The sequence below is a fragment of the Equus caballus genome, chromosome 4 (assembly GCF_041296265.1).
Source record: "Equus caballus isolate H_3958 breed thoroughbred chromosome 4, TB-T2T, whole genome shotgun sequence".
Lineage (NCBI taxonomy): Eukaryota > Metazoa > Chordata > Mammalia > Perissodactyla > Equidae > Equus > Equus caballus.
In genome coordinates, this window is record NC_091687.1 from 70686379 (window position 1) to 70702746 (window position 16368).

Sequence of the window (16368 nt, forward strand, 5' to 3'; positions counted from 1 at the left end):
CAATCCTCAGTTTATAATCATGGTATCCACTTTGTATACACACCACTTCCCTGTTTCCTGAATATAAATAAGCCAAGAGCCAGCTGATCTTTCACTGTGGCCTATAACATAGATTTTACCTGTCTCCTTTTAAAATTATAGAGAGTATGTATAACTGCTCAGCAATTATACACAATTTCAGCAGACTAACTCAAGGTCAGCCTTTGAAAGAGAGAAAACTGTTTTCTATACATATACAAGAACATTTGTTAAAAGTCAGAACCATCTCAGATGATTCTGCCAGAAACATCAAGCATTCTTTGGGCTTTTCCCACAAGGAATCCCAAGACATTAGCACTTACTAATGTGAGAAAAAAGGGACCTAGGTCTTTGCCCAGCCCCTTCTTGTTGGAGAATGACAGTGCTGTCAGCATCCCCCTTGGAGCTCCCCTCTGCGCTTCAGGTCGCCAAGGAAAGAACCCCAGTATGTCTGCTCTCATTAGAGCAGGAGTCTAGTAGGTTTGATGTTTTGATATTTTATAATCATTGATGAATCAGATGGGGGAATGAGAATGATGAAAACAAAACAAAACAAAAAATCAAAGCATGAGAGAAGTCAAAGACTGCGGAAAATATCTGCAGTTAACCCCGCCACTCTGAAACTCCTGGAGAGATCAAGGGGAAGGTAATGATATGTACCTTGAATGAGATTTTGATAGATCGAGAAGGGAGACCTTTGCGAGATCAAGGGAATTTCCAGAGCAGCTTAACAGCTGATATAAATTCACTTGCTGATTTTTTAAAGGGAATCTGGGAACTCTCTAAGCAATTCCAGTGCAAAGCATAAAGGGTTTTCCTGATCCTTTCAGCTTGTGGAAGAGACTGGGAGATGCTGGAAACAATTCACTGTGTGCTCACTAACAAGACAGAAATTTTCCTTCTACGTTTATAAGTCACAGATTCCAGTATAAAGAAATAATGACTTAGGATCAATCAAATACTACACTTTTAAAAAAAGTCTGCACAATTTATCTTCGGTAGTTGCTTTTGTTTCTTTAACTTGCAAAAGGGAAATAGAAAGCACTGAGCCATATAAATGAAAGTCTAGAGGGGCAGGGCTATGGCTGGCTCACCTTTCTGTGCCCAGGGTCCAGAACTTTGTCTCCAAAACATGTTTGTTGAATAAAAATGACCTGGCACTTCATTTTATAGCCCAATTGAACAAAATAGCTTGTTAAATACAGAAATAGCTCATTATTCAATGTACTTGTCTCTCACAGACGTTCCTTCTCTCTATATATCTGAGTTTTGCTATCTTGTACAAGCTTTGAAACACACAACCAAGAGAGCTAGGCTAACCACAAAAGTGGGTCCAGGTTCAATAATGGACAAGAATGCCAGCTTGGCTCCGGGTAAGCTGGGCCCATTTTGGCTTAGGAGCCCTTTTTAAGTATACAAGGGACATAGAGGAGAACAAATACTCAGTGAGTGGATGCAGCTACCCCAGTGTTACTTGTTCCCTATGAGATCAATGCATCAACATTCCAGGATCTTCCCCAACAAGAAAATTCTGGCAGCAACACAGCTGCAAACTCTTCCTGACTGGGTCATGGGGCCTGTTCCAGTTAAGTGCCATAAGCATAACCATGCCTGCTACCACAAACGTGTCTGAATTCTGCCTAAGCTAAAAATAAGCATACGTTGTGTATGAGTTTGAGAGACTTTCCTAAATAAAGTACAGTCATCCCTTGGTATCAGTTGGGGACTGGTTCCAGGACCTCCTGAGGATACAAAATCTGTGGATGCTCGAGTCCCTTAGTTAGCCCTCCATATCCGCGGGGTACCTCATCCACTGATACAGAGGGCCAACTGTATGTGAACTTTAATGCTTAAACTTGAAATTATCTATTTGTCACCAACAGATCTTTCTGCATTCAGTTGAGGCTATCAGGTAAGTGTCCCCAAGAAAGGAATTTATATCACAATTTTCTCTTTCCTTGTCCTCTTACTGAAAGAAATAGTGATGTTTTAAAAAAGGTATCTTGAAATAAGATACTTTGTTTTCTTTAATCAGAATATAAGTCACTATCTCAAATATTTACTATGGCAATTTATCTGAAAAATCATTCTACTTTATCATAAATCAACGGTTTTGCCTTGTAGAACTAAATCTTCACATCTTGAAATTTATTGACAAAAAGTTTTACTGATTTAGGTCAGGGTTTCTCAATCTCAGTACTACTGACATTTGCAGCTGCATAATTCTCTGCTGAGAGGGGGCTGTCCTGTGCACTGAAGCATTTTCAGCAGCATCCTTAGCCTCTACTCATTGGATGTCCATAGCAACCCCCACTAGTTGCAACAACCAAAAATGTTGTCAGACATTACTGAATGCACCCTGGGATGCCAACCCAACCTTGGCTGAGAGCCACTGATTTAGCCATTAAAATCTAGCAAAAAAAGCCACTTTATTATGTATTACATACTTACAAAATAAATTTCCTTAAATTATAAAAATGAAATAATTTCTCCATTAGTAACTGATTTTAATTCTAAGAGAGGACATGAAAAAACCCTTTCTCCTGTCCATTTGCACAATAATATAGCTAATCTCTTATCTGAAATGCTGAAAAAGACTTTGTTCCTTTGGTATTACAGAGTGAAAGCCTTTGTCTTGGGATCAGCTCCCCATCCAGCTCACAAAATACAGAAATAAGTAAAAGTACCTATATTTGAAAGCTGTTATGGAAAGACTTAGCCTGAACACATGTTTAAAAATATTTCATGAAACAATCATCAGTGATTCCTAAGTCCTTTAACATTTTTAAGGTGCTTTCCCATGCATCGTCTTACTTTGGACTCATGTAGCCACTGTCTTCTGTAAGATTTTTATAAATAGAGCCCGAGTAGTAACCTATTAAGATAATTAAAGTTCAGTTGACCCAGAATATCCTGCATTCACTGAAAGAGCTTGGGGGGCCGGCCCGGTGGCGCAGCGGTTAAGTTCGCACGTTCCGCTTCTCGGCGGCCCGGGGTTCGCTGGTTCGGATCCCGGGTGCGGACATGGCACTGCTTGGCAGCCATGCTGTGGTAGGCGTCCCACGTATAAACTAGAGGAAGATGGGCACGGATGTTAGCTCAGAGCCAGGCTTCCTCAGCAAAAAGAGGAGGACTGGCAGTAGTTAGCTGAGGGCTAATCTTCCTCCAAAAAAAAAAAAAAAAAGAGCTTGGATTACATTTCTTGATGTGGGCACCTTTTTTCTCTTTCACAGATGTGAAACCGGACTGGAAAGGGCTATTCTCAATGAGCCTAGTGGATGTGATGTAGTCGGACAGACCCACTGAGAAAGCAAGCACCTGCTTACTCTTCTTTTTTTTAGACCTTTGATTTATTCATAACTTGGACCAATTGGCAATTATTTAATTTCTCTTTAACTTTTCTCTGTCTTCCCATTGGAATGTCAGCTTTTATAAAAGAGACCACCACATTCGTTTGTCTTGTTAACAGATGAATATTAAGCACTTACTGTACCACCTCGGACACAGCTGGCACTTAATACATATGTATTGAATGAACTGGAGAAATCAATGTAGGATCTGAGTTGGGTGGTGGGGGCTTCCTACTGAGCACTGCCAGTGTCACTCTGGGACTCCCAGGGCCCTCTCCCCAAAGGATCCCTATTATTGTTTTCTGGCAAGGATTCTCCTCTGACCGCATCTTCCCCCATGGAAACACCATTCTACTGCAGAAAGAATTCAGCTAGTGGTTCTTTTATACTAGTTAAGATATGGGATATGTTCAACACTCTTCTTCTTTGTGCAACTCAGATTTCCCATTCTAAAGGAAACCAGCTATGTGTGGAGGTCTGTCAAAGGTAGAGATCTGACCTGCTTTCCTTGAAGATCTTACAAATTTTGTCTGGTTTGCAACCACATACTTGTTTATATGAATTAGCTGATTTTGTCTAGAGGTCAGCCCAGGGAAAGGGTAAAGAAAGAGGGGCTTATTGAAGGAACACAATGAAATAGATTTCCTTTAATACAATTTTGGGGAAAGGAACATATCTGAAATGGAATGGTCAAACTTTCTCTCACAAGGTCTTCTTAAAGCTCTGAACTTTCACACTGAAGGCTTACTTCTACTAACAGTGTCAGTGCCATCAAATTCCCCCGTTCCCAATGACTGGCATTGTTGAGGGCTTTATCCATATGTAGATGTTTTACATACATTATCCCAACTATTCTCACAACAACTTTAGGAGGAGGTCTTCTTACTTCCATTTTAAAGATGAGGAAACTGAGGTGCAGAGGTATTAAATAGCTTGCCCATGGCCACTCAACTATTAACTGCAATGTTATAGGAATCTGAACCCAAGTCTTTTTGACCTCAATACCTGTGTTGCTGGAGAATATCACCTTTTCACTCCTTAAAAAAACCTAACAGCTTCAGTGGGGCCGGCCTGGTGGCATGGTGGCTAAGTTTGCACGCTATACTTCGGCAGCCCAGGGTTCATGGGTTTGGATCCCGGGAACAGACCTACACACTGCTCATCAAGCCATGTTGTGGCAACATCCCACATACAAAATAGAGGAAGATTGGCAACAGATGTTATAGCTCAGGGCCAATCTTCCTCACACACACACACACACACACAAAATTAACAGCTTTATTGAGCTATAGTTATATACCATAAAATTCACCCATTTAAATGTGAAATTCAATGTTTCTTATTGGATTTAGAGAGTTGGGCAACCATCATCATAATATAATTTCAGAACATTTTCATCACCACCAAATGAAACCTCACATCCATTAGCAGTCACTGTCCATTCTCCTTTTGTTTTTAAATCTGATTTTCCCACCTTCTATCATTCTAGCCACTGTAAAAGATTTTATTTTCCTTAATAAATTTTAAATTTAGAACTACATCAATCAGTTAACAATTACCTCGCCAACTGTGGCTTTCTCTTGGGAGTACGTCTTTTCCTTTTCTCTAGGACAATTGGATAAACCAAGGGCTCAGATCAGCAGACCTATTTGTCACATTCAGTCATGAGATCCAAAGAAAGTTGCCCTCTGGAGCCTCCCCACAGGAGGAGGTGGATCCATCATAGACTTTACTTACTATGAAGATGTAAGATCTTCAGGGACAAATGATACGTTAGTGTTTGGCAGGAATAAAACCTTACTTCTTAATTCTCTCTTTCAGTAGTGCTTAAGGTAGTCTTGAAAGAGAAGGTAGAAAGAGAACCAACAGTTGTTATGCCTCTACTATGACCCAAATGCCTTACAGCAACTCTATGAGGTAGTTAATACAACCTCTGTACAGGTTTGATTGAGGTAGAAGCCAAGTTCAGAGGCTGACTAACTCAAAGTGTTTTTATAACAGTCTCATCTGTGCTTTGGTGGAAGAAAGTCAAACATTTGCTGTTGATATTTAGCCTGCTCCAACTGAGGTTAACTCTGATCCAGGGAGACAATTTAACTATGTAAAATAGCACATATGGAGGGCCTAGTTCACTCTAAGGGCTTTGGGCTAGAGGCGCTGCCATAAATGTGGAATTTCCCATGGGAATTCTTTCCTTGACGTGTTCAGCTTCCTTCCTCCTCTGGCTATTACATAGTGCTTGATCAAATATTGTTTTCTTTCAGAGTGAATATAAGTAGCACCAAAATGTTTGAAAGAACTGCAATGCTTAAAAAAAGTAGGGGACATGATGAGAACTGAGCCTTGTTTACTTGGCCTCTTGAACATCTTGGGTTAGATATGATAATAGGAGCTTTTCAAATGAACACTGGGATACCTTGGCTCTGGAAAGTATTTTACTCAGGAAAAAAACTTTCAAAGAGAATTATTCAATAAATGGGCTTCCTCTGTAGTGACTCTTCCGAATTTGTATAATTTTTCTAAGACTAATAAATCTGACTTTGAGTTTTGACCAGATGTTAAAAGACTGGCCTAAATTATGAAAGAGTATAAATTCTTTCACTCTCAAAGTTCTTTATAGAAAACACTATTTAATCACAAAACTTCACTGGATGAATCTTGAGAATTAACTGTTTCATTTGTTATATTTCCGAAACCGTGTTTCTATTTATTTCCCTTAATTTTAAGGAGAATGTTTTCTCTTTCTACAAAACTCACATGTGTCAAGGAAAGCATTTAGTAACTGCATAATTGGGTGCAGGAATGTTCTATAAATTCTAACTAGTGAACTTTGAATAAATCCTTCACTCAAAGAATTTTACCACTAACGTCTGGCTATACAATTTATGAACCTTAAAATGTATGGCTTCTGTGCAGATTCTTACATGAGTTAATTATCATTAAATATCAGGGATTTGCAGATCTTTCCTTCCATTATGCTTCATGTTCTTCTTTTCTGTTAGTAGTTCCTTTCACTCCTTTTAAGTTTAGCTTTCCAATGTTCTCTCATTTGAACTCAATCTTAGATCCCTGAGTCCACAGGGAACAATGTTCACTTCAGTCGATTTATCTTTGTCTGGTGAGGTCTCCACAAGAGGACAGAAGTACCTTTCTCACTAGTCCAGCAGGGTCCTTCTCTCCTCTGCAAAACATGACTGTCTACTTTACAGCCCAAGTTTGTGATGTCTTTGCTTCTATTGTCAAGATGTTCCATCAAGGTTGTTCTTCTAGTTGTCATGTGGTGATCTTTACTGAAGGCTTTTCATTTCCATGAAAGCTATGTTAGCATAAAAAATTGATATCTCCAGCCACCAAGAACAGTGCTTTCTATGTACAAGAGAGACCAAAACTGTAAAGAAAAAAATTCCAATTTTTATATCTAGTTTATCAGTTGCCTCCTCAAACCCATAAGACTCTCTTCCTCAGCCAGATTCCCACCTTATCCAATATTTGCCTTCATGTCTAAGTCTACCAAGAATCAATGGATTTATACCACGAGATGACTTTGCAAATGATTAGAAACATAATTGTTTAATAGTTCAAGAGAGATCTATGAATGTCATGTTTCACCTTCTGCAGCTTCCTACCCAAATCTCAAATCTCTTCCATAACTCATCTTTCTTGAGAGGTCAGTGGACTGGGGTCAGGGCATGCTGAGTGACAGGCAGATTTAAGAAAATAAGCAAAATTATCAGGAAGCGTGATGTAAGGATGTGAACTATATAGTATGGAGCTGTGATATGGAGGCAGATCAATGGGCAATAGGTGCAAGCTGAATCGTTGCAGGCCAGGGATGTGTAAAAAGAAAACATTAGCCTGGGAGGACACCTGAAAGGCCTGCCTCGATTCAGCACCACGGAGAGTACCAAGCACAGGCCCTGCTTATCGTGGTTCCCTAATGACGGCAATCTAGTCTCTTCCACAGGGAAAGCCTGGAACCAGTGTGTTTGGTTTACAGAATGTTCAGTCTTTTGGGGTGGGATGGGTGTCAGGCAGAACTCATCCAGTTCTCTGTTATTCTTTCCTTAGCGGTACTTTTGTTGGAATATTCCTCTAGAAATCTGCATTTCCAGACATGCGGGAAACCCATTTTTATAAATTTCTTAATTAGCAACATCCATGAAAGACTGTCATGTAATTTTGGTTAGACCAGGAGCAGTGCCTCACAATTTTGCAATACACTTTCATTTAAAAAAAAAAAAAGGAACTGTCATTTGGTTTCCTAAAACTTCCACACATGTTGGTCCTAGTTTATCCCCTAGAGTTTATATGCAGCAAATCAAATATCTTTTCAATTGACAATTCTTGAAATACTTGAAGAAAGTTAATGTATCTCTTCTTAGTCTTCTCTGCTCAGCGCTAACCATACCCCATTTCTTCAACTGTTGCTTAAAGACATCATTACCTTCTTCAACATATGCTCTCATTTGCCAAAGACCTTCTTAAAGTATGTACCTCAGAATGCTTCCTAGTATTCCAGGCATGGTCTGAGGCAAGTACATTTATCATGGGACTATTAACTACCTCCTTGGATCTAGAAACTCTTTCTGTGAGTACAGCCTGAGACTGCACTAGTTTACTTAACAACCATTTACCATGGGCTTAGACTGACAGTGTCATCAACTAAAATACTCAGGTTTTTTACTTAAAGTTAATAATGAAAGTCTCCTTGGTTTTAAACTCGTGCAATTGATTTATAAAAATATGTGTATAATTTTATCAAAGTTAAATTGATCTTGATATTTGTCCCATGGTTTCAGCTATTAGGACATTTAAAAATCTTTAATTATGAAATGCTCCTCTTGATTTGGGTATTGAGAAACGTCTGATGAGTACCGTTTGCATGTCTTTATTCAGATTATGGAAACAAATCCTTAAAAAGATATAGCCAGATATGTTCCCTTCAAGAAAATGATTCTAAGTTATTCTTAAAACACACCCTCATACTAGAAACTAGATACATTATATTTGGGGCACCTGTCTAATTTATCATGTTAGTATTTATGACAGAAAAGAAGGTGATTTTTGGTAGATATGAAATTTAGGGAACCCAAAATGGCTCCAAGTTTGTTACCTTCTCTTGTAATATCCAAAATTAATCTTTTTTCAGTAACCCATTTGAAAACCCATTAAAAATGATAATAGTTTTCAGAATCCACCTTTAAAGATTGTGAAAATGGTAAAATTCACCTCCAGTCCCTTAGGATCCATTGATTAACTCACTGCCATGAAGATGCGTAAGAAATGGCCTTTATTTTCAAATATCTGGAAAGTGTGGGCAATTGGTTATGAACACAAGAACTGCACTGCAAGGAGGAAAGTGACATGTGCATTAATAAACTAGTATACAAAGTTACAAGGGATCACTTTTACATTGGGGTTAGTAATATTAGGCAAAATGTGCTAATATTTTATTAAATACTTTAAGGAAATCTTAAGAGAGAAAAGAAATAAAGGAAATAAAATTTTAGCATTTTGTATAATCTCAATTCAAGTTAAATTAAGAATTTGTGTTTATTCAGATTATGCTCAATGTATCTGGGGGATTTGTATAACATATGCAATATTTTACAGAATCATAGAATTTCAAGATTGGCCATAATTTTATCCAACCCCTTGCAAATAGCATGCATGCTTATAGTAATCCAGAGGAAGTCACCACTATGTAGCAGTCTCCAGTTTCTGGCTCTTCTCCTACCTTCATTGAAAACCTGCTAAAAAAAATTCAATATTCATCGCCTGTAAATGCAAAACAGACAAGCTTCTTTGGTTCAAACATCTTTCCAACCATTCATGCACACATTAGCATAGGTATTGCATTTCTTGTCCTAGTAATAATGCTACTGCTTACAAACAATAGAGCTGAGCATATTCCATCACCCAGGGAACAGGTTTCTAAGGAGCTTATCGTCTAGCTTCCCCACAATACCCATGTCTCCCTGTCAGCCATGTCAAAAAGCGGTTGTGACTTATCCCACAACATAAACATTGAACACTAAAATGAATGTGAGAAAATGGCTTCTGTGCACAGTGGACAAATATATGGAGACGGTAACAAGAGTTGCAATGTTTATAGAAAAAATTTATCCAAGCTAGAAGCAGAAGAATATACTGCAAAGAACACAGGTTTTAAAGATTTGCATAAATTCCATCTCTACAACTTTACTAGGTAAGGGAATTTGGGAAAGCTAAGTTCTCCCTCTGAGCCTCAATTTCTTTATCTTTTGGCAATTGATGCTACAGCAGCAGCCAAACAAAGACTCCTGGGTCCATTATTACACAGATTTAAGAGTTTCAGATATGTGTGAAAGCCTAAAACCAAAGCTTCAGCAGTCAAGATACCTCCTTCCCCTGCAGACTCACTGCCCAGACAGTCTCCCAAGAGCCAACAAAGCAGGGTCACTAACCATCCATGTGCAGGAGCTGCCTCAGTCAGCTTGTGAGTCAATGCTCAACAGGGTGTTAGCTCCAATCCTCCAGCAAACTTCCAAACCTCCAATCCTCTTGTTAGTTCTGTCTCCTGAGATTTTTGAGAGTGAGAAACTGTCTAAGGAATGCACCTGCTCACCACATCTGCATTAAAAGTCTTACTAGTCATGCATGGGTCCTGCTGTGCCCACAGCTGAATACGGTTGACCAGTGCCCTCTTGTAGGGGGCACCATAATCACCAGAGGCCATGTGAGTGGCATACCCTACAGCTGGGCAATACTCAACCATGCACAGTGGGTTGCCAAAATCGAAGGGGGATGCCTGCTCATAGCCTTGGCTGAAGGGGCAGTCCTAGATTTTCATGTTTCATTCGATGTAATTCATTAAGATTTAGCATTGATCTGAACCTTGATTAGGAACCAATTAATCACAAAATAGTAAACATTGGTGCTTTGAGAGGAACAAGAGACATGTAAAAGCACAATCCTACTATAGAAAGAATTTAAAATTTACGATAGTCTTGCCTCCCTCAATAATATTTCAGGAAGATTTTACTTTCAGTAAAATTCGTGGAGTAGTTTTATACTTTGGAGGAAAGGTGATTTATAAACAGAAGCTCTTCCTATTGACTATAGGTCCCTAGCCAGTTCTTTATGAGGTCAGTGTATCCAAGAGGAAAGAAACGCAGTGACTAAAAAGCAACAACAGTTGCAGTTTCCTTCAAGTGACTTTCTTGATAAGAGCACTAGGCAGGGTGTGCTTTTCATGCATCAGCTAACAACAAGATAACTAATTCTGGGGGCACCATCGTCCAGAATTCCTACTGCGACTACCTTGATCAGACCAAGCACAGCTCCCACGAACAAGCTTAGGCTGAACCGTGGTCCATTAGATGGAGTGTCAATGCCCGTTAGAAAACAAAACAGACCATCCCTACCACAAATTGAGTCTATTTAATCTGTCACTGTTTAAATACAAAAGGGATGATATGGAAAATGAAGGAAACATGCTCTGCCTCTGGTTCTTCCTAAGCAAGCAGTTTTGACTATCCAGCCTAGCCTGGGTTGTAAGGCACTAAGGTTGGGATCCTTTTGGACGCTCAGGAGAAAGGTGTTCTCGGACTATGAGATGGAATCAGCCACCATCACAATAGCTGATTTCTTGCGTGTGGGTATATATGTGGTGGTGGGAGAGTAGGAGGAGAAATGCAGTGATACACTCAGGGCCAGACAGTGGAGCCTAGTGCAAAGGGCAGGGGCTTGGAGCCAGAGTCCTGTGTTCTACTTGTTATCTGGACTCTTTTAGCCATGAGTTCTTATGCTGGTCATTTGACCTCTGAATAAGTTATCGCATCCGTAAAATGGAGGTGAAGATAGTACCTGTTTCATAGGATGGTTTAAGTATCAAATGAGATAATAGAGGTAAAAATTCTTAGCAAAATGTCTAGCACATGGGAGTACTCAAAAATATTAGTACTATATTTTAGTGTATTAGGTATAATACAGAAAAGAGAAGAAGGAGAGTGCTTAATAAATGATCGTTAAATGGATTGAAACAAACATGTAACATGACAGACAAGAATTATAATTATTTTGAGGGCAATTATACTACCTGTGGCGGTTTTTACCTTACTTTATTCCTTTTATACATTCTTTAGCGGGCTTTGCATCCTAGCTCTGATTTAAGGTTAAAGTCAAAGATGTTATGGGGCAGATTTGTCATGCTTTTGAAAAAAAAATAAATTTTAACAACCATTTATGCAAATGTCTAAACTTACAAGACTGAAGAAAATGAAGGGTCAAGGATTGACTCTCTTAGGGACCTCCATCAGGCACAGCTTGCTCTTCGTAGGACAGATGTGCTGCCATCTACCACTCTAGGTAGAAAATTGTAAAACCATTTGGGAGTAGAAATCAAGCTCTCCCAAAGCAATGAGGCTTTCATGAAATAGTCTACAAAAGAGATTCTTTGGTGACCTTTATTCTTTACAAGGCCTTCATCATTCCTCCTTTCAGATGCCTCCAAAATACAGGGGCTCTAACCAGCTCAGTAACATCCCTTTAGTCTAGCAAATTTATATCATCATCAGAAGAGGAGAGGCTAGTCTAAGATTTTGATGTACATGAGTGCCTGTGTGTGCAGACACACATGCACATGCTCACAATGAGCTGACCTCTGTGTCTATTAGTGAGAACACTTACTCTTCACATTTCTCAGATTCATCTCAAAAGTTGAGTTTGGTAGGGATGGGTCATGGCAGTTATGCTAGTTAATGATCTTTATTTTGGGTCTTTTCATATTAGCAATCATTCTCTTTTAAATTTGGAAACTGACATGTTACCAACTTCCCATTGTGTCAAGTAAAACCATTTAAAAAGTCTTTTACCATTATAACCAACATGTAACAAAGAGCAAGACATTTTTAACCCTAAAGAAGCTGTTAAGTCACAGATACAGAAAAAGTTTAGCTCTTCAGTGCTACAAAAGACAGATGGCAACTTTACACTAACACACACCAACAGGCATGCACAAACACACATTATACATTATATCACATGTCACTGGCTGCTGAACAGTCAAAATTCTCTCCCAGGCCAGTAGGGTCATTAGTACGGAGTCCCTTGGACTCCTTTATGCTAAGATCCTTACTCATTCTCACTTTCTTTGATTCTGTGGGGCTGGTTTTATATAAATGTTAAGTTCTCCAGGATATACCACTCAAGTCAAAGCAAGAGAGCTGCAAAATTTTAAGAGATCTCCCACTCTTGTGGGAGAGTTTTTAGCTGGTTCATCCCATTTTCATTGTATATTTCAAAATTCACTTTAAAAACCCGAGAGGTGAGGAGCCATGTGGCAGCTGTTCTCTCTCCTGTCCTCAAGGCACTCTTATGCTTTGCTACACTGGGGAGGGTGGGCAGGTCAACCAGAGTGGGCCGGGAAGAAAGTGAAGAAAGGAATTCTGCTACACTTTCATGAGCCTGACCAGAGGAACTGATGGAAATGATTTTGGATATGCTATGAGGGTAAATAAACACCTTCTGCTGGTTCAGAGAGAGCTAAACTCCTTTTATTAGAGCGTGATGTGACCTCTTGTTCAGAGAATATCAACACAAGAAACCCTGGAGTGGATCTCCAGGACCAGGATAATCTCTGGGTATTGAGTGCAGTATAAAGATACCTCTAGAAAACCAAGAGCACCTGATTCCACATGGGCAATAGCCCCATTCAAGAATACTGGTGGAAGGATTCCTCAAAGATTGTGAACTATTTGGAAAGTCTGGAGTTGGTGGTTTGATTTCATCCATACTCAAAAAAGCTTTCTCAGAGATTTCTGGAACTCATGGTAAGTTCCTTCCTTTCTTGGGGGTATTCCAAGAAGGGACAAAGGGGGACTGTGAGGACGGACCTACGCCCATCAGGTATGGCACCGATATCCATGAGGCATCCCATTGGTTCAAGATTTCCCACCAGGGACAACTGAGGTGCCTGAGGTCTCCCCGCAGGTAGAGTCTCAGATGAGAGAGGTGGATGCTGGAGTCTTTTGCAATGCCCAGTGAACCACGCTGGGACAGCTCCTTGATCTTCCCTCCTCTGTATTCTCCATATTGATGAATTCTCTTAATGAACCCAAGGGGGCTAATTCTGATCTGCCCAGAGTAATTGCCACATCAGTGGGGGGCTTTCACAGACAGATGTACTATTAAACAGGGAGCCGGGCAAGCCATGATCTTTTACAATGCCTGTCATGAGTGGGAAGTTAAAATGATTTCAAGTGAGAAATGTGAGCTTAGGGCCAATTTATCAGCTCTTTGCATATGGAACACCATAAAAATCGGACAACTTATCCTTGTTGAAAACTAATAGTATGTGTGTCAAACTTTTAGTCTATAGTAGAAGGAAATATTTTATGGTCTATTAATTAGCTGTCATATTTTCCTCTTTCATTGTATGGCAGAAGCCATTTCTGTGTTTCACTGCTTTTCAGTACTGCCATCAACAGCATCTCACAGAGCCAAAAAATGATTCACTACTATGTTAATCATGAGGAATTATTTCTAACTGGCAAGGAGATTAAGCCTTTAACTCCCACTTAAGGAAATGTGACTTTGAAGTCATGTGAAGGAAGCCCTAGACAGCACAGCTTAATTCTAGGCAGGTTTCTTTTTTTTTCTTTATTGTCCTTTTCCTCTCTCAGATTTTCCCACATGAGCTCTCATGGTCCCAGAGCAATAATGATAACAATGCCTTTCATTTTCTCATTAGTTCCCAGTGGCTCCAAATGACCAACCTGAGCTGGAAATGAAGAAAAAGCAAATGAATGATGAATAAATGACTTGCCCAAGGGCAGACACAGACTTACACCTGGGCTACCTGTTGGCATCTTAGTTTTGACAATAATCATTTTTAGAGGTTTCTAGGATATCTGCAGGGAGGGGATGGAACCAAGGAAAGATACGTACAAGGAAAGACACATACTGAGCACCTACTACGAATTAGGCCCTCTGTTAGGGGCTTTCATATCTGTGACCTCTTTTGACCTTCACAATAGTCCTGTGAGACAAGAATCATTACCCACGTCTTTAAAGGCCGGTGCAGAAGAGCTTCTGTAGGTACTTGTCCAAGGTCACAGGGTGAGCAAGAGGCAAAGTGGGGATTTAACCACCTATCTCTAACCCTGGTGCTGAGAAAGCAACAGAAATGTCTTTAATGAGGCATAGCTCCTTTCCTTTGGTCTGGTTAGAAACGGGTCTGCAAAATTCTAGAACATTCAACCAAAACATAAAAACTTCAGTCAATAATTCTTTTGTGTTTTGCAGCCTATATAATGTTTAGATCATTGGCTTTATTTTATTTACAGTATAACTAAACTGAGCAAAAAAATTAACTTGTCAAAAATGTGGGTTAAAGGGGCCAGCCCAGTGGTGCAGCAGTTAAGTTCGCACATTCCACTTTGGCATCACCAGGTTCAGCAGTTCAGATCCTAGGTGTGGATCTATGCACTGCTTATCAAGTCATGCTGTGGCAGCCCTCCCACATTTAAAGTAGAAGATGGGCACAGATGTTAGCTCAGGGCCAGTCTTCCTCAGCAAAAACAGGAGGATTGGTGGCAGATGTTAGCTCAGGGCTAATCTTCCTCAAGAAAAAAAATGTGGGTTAAAATCCCAAGTCACCTGGTTTCAGCCTAATTTGGTGATGAGCTAGGGATGAGAGAAGCCCTACAGAAGATGATGAGGAGAGGACTCAGACACAGAGGTTTCTCACCTTAGAGGCTCCTCAGGATAAAATTCAGATTTCCAACTACACATCTGAATGACTGCTTGGTCAATGACTGTTTTTGATTTTCTAAATTTTTTATTGTTTATATTTTGTTTCTGAAAAGTCGACACCTGCCATAATATCAGGTTTGTTTTGGAATAAAACGTTTCACCCTTATTTTTCACTGACTAATAAAACAGAGAACCAAAAATAGTTAGAATAATGGGAGTGAGCAGGGATCATTCTACATGGAAATCAAGTAGGATAGGGACTTTAAGAAGGAAGGGATTAGAAAGGAGCAGTTTTAATTGGTGAGAAAGACCAGTTGGTCTGCCAACCTACTGTTTACTACTGGGAGATATTTACAGAGATGCAGTCTCCCTTCAAAGCACTAGATACAGCCAATATTTATTGATCTCTTTTATGGAAAAGGACCTGTTCTAAAGAGAAGGCTTATTTCTTTCCTAATACAGCAAACCTAACAAATGGCAGAAGAGGTGACTGGGGCTGCCCAGAGTTCAGTCTCATGGTGGTTGCACTTATTAGCCCAACTCCTTCCTCCCTCTATTCATCCTTCTCTCTTTTCCAACCTACCTCCCTCCCTGACTCCTTTCCTTTCTTTCTTCTTCCTTTTCTTCCTTCCACAATGCTTTCTTGCTACCATATACAGAACAGACACTAAGTTAGACTCATGGAGAATAGAGTAATAAATCAGACAGTAGTCTTCAAAGAGGGCATGTGTATTTAGCCAACAAATAAATGAAATCACTTAGTAATGGGGTAACTTAAGGAGGATGTACTGTCTGCTGCATTTGAGAATGAGAATGGATTATTTTAAAATTAAAAAAAGAAAAAAGAAAAAGACAGTATGTCAGAATAAGTACAATGAAAGACAAATATTCACAGAGCTTTCTCTGTGACTCAAACATTTAGATTAATTACCAACTTTAAAAGTTTCCACATTCTAATATTTTTCAATCAGGATCTTATTCTTTTAATCTCTAATATTCTGCAACTAATAACACCCCAAGTGTTGGATTCTTTGTCTAACAAAATGAAAAAATCACACCGAAAGACAACTCATGACTTTGGACCAAAATAAACCCTGGCCTGGTTATATTTCATTCTATGGAAAGTGTTCAGCATTCAACCTGTAGCGTCCCAGTTGACACAGCAGCATCCTGTAATTACCCCTAAAGGCCATTTGATTTGATAATATATTCACCACCATGCATAATTTACATAATGTTTTACAATTATCCATTAATATGCAAA

At 39.4% G+C, this 16368-nt stretch overlaps 1 protein-coding gene and 1 long non-coding RNA gene across 24 annotated transcripts in view; both read right to left on the reverse strand.

Moving 5' to 3' along the window:
* ELMO1 (engulfment and cell motility 1) overlaps nucleotides 1-16368 on the reverse strand; it is a 523453-nt gene that overhangs the window by 187540 nt on the left and 319545 nt on the right. The gene's annotated exons all lie outside the window — the stretch shown is intronic.
* On the reverse strand, nucleotides 4633-9118 carry LOC138923806 (uncharacterized). Its single transcript, XR_011437938.1, has 2 exons — nucleotides 8598-9118; nucleotides 4633-6756 (listed from the first exon to the last, which is right to left on the reverse strand). It is a non-coding gene; the product is annotated as an uncharacterized lncRNA (long non-coding RNA).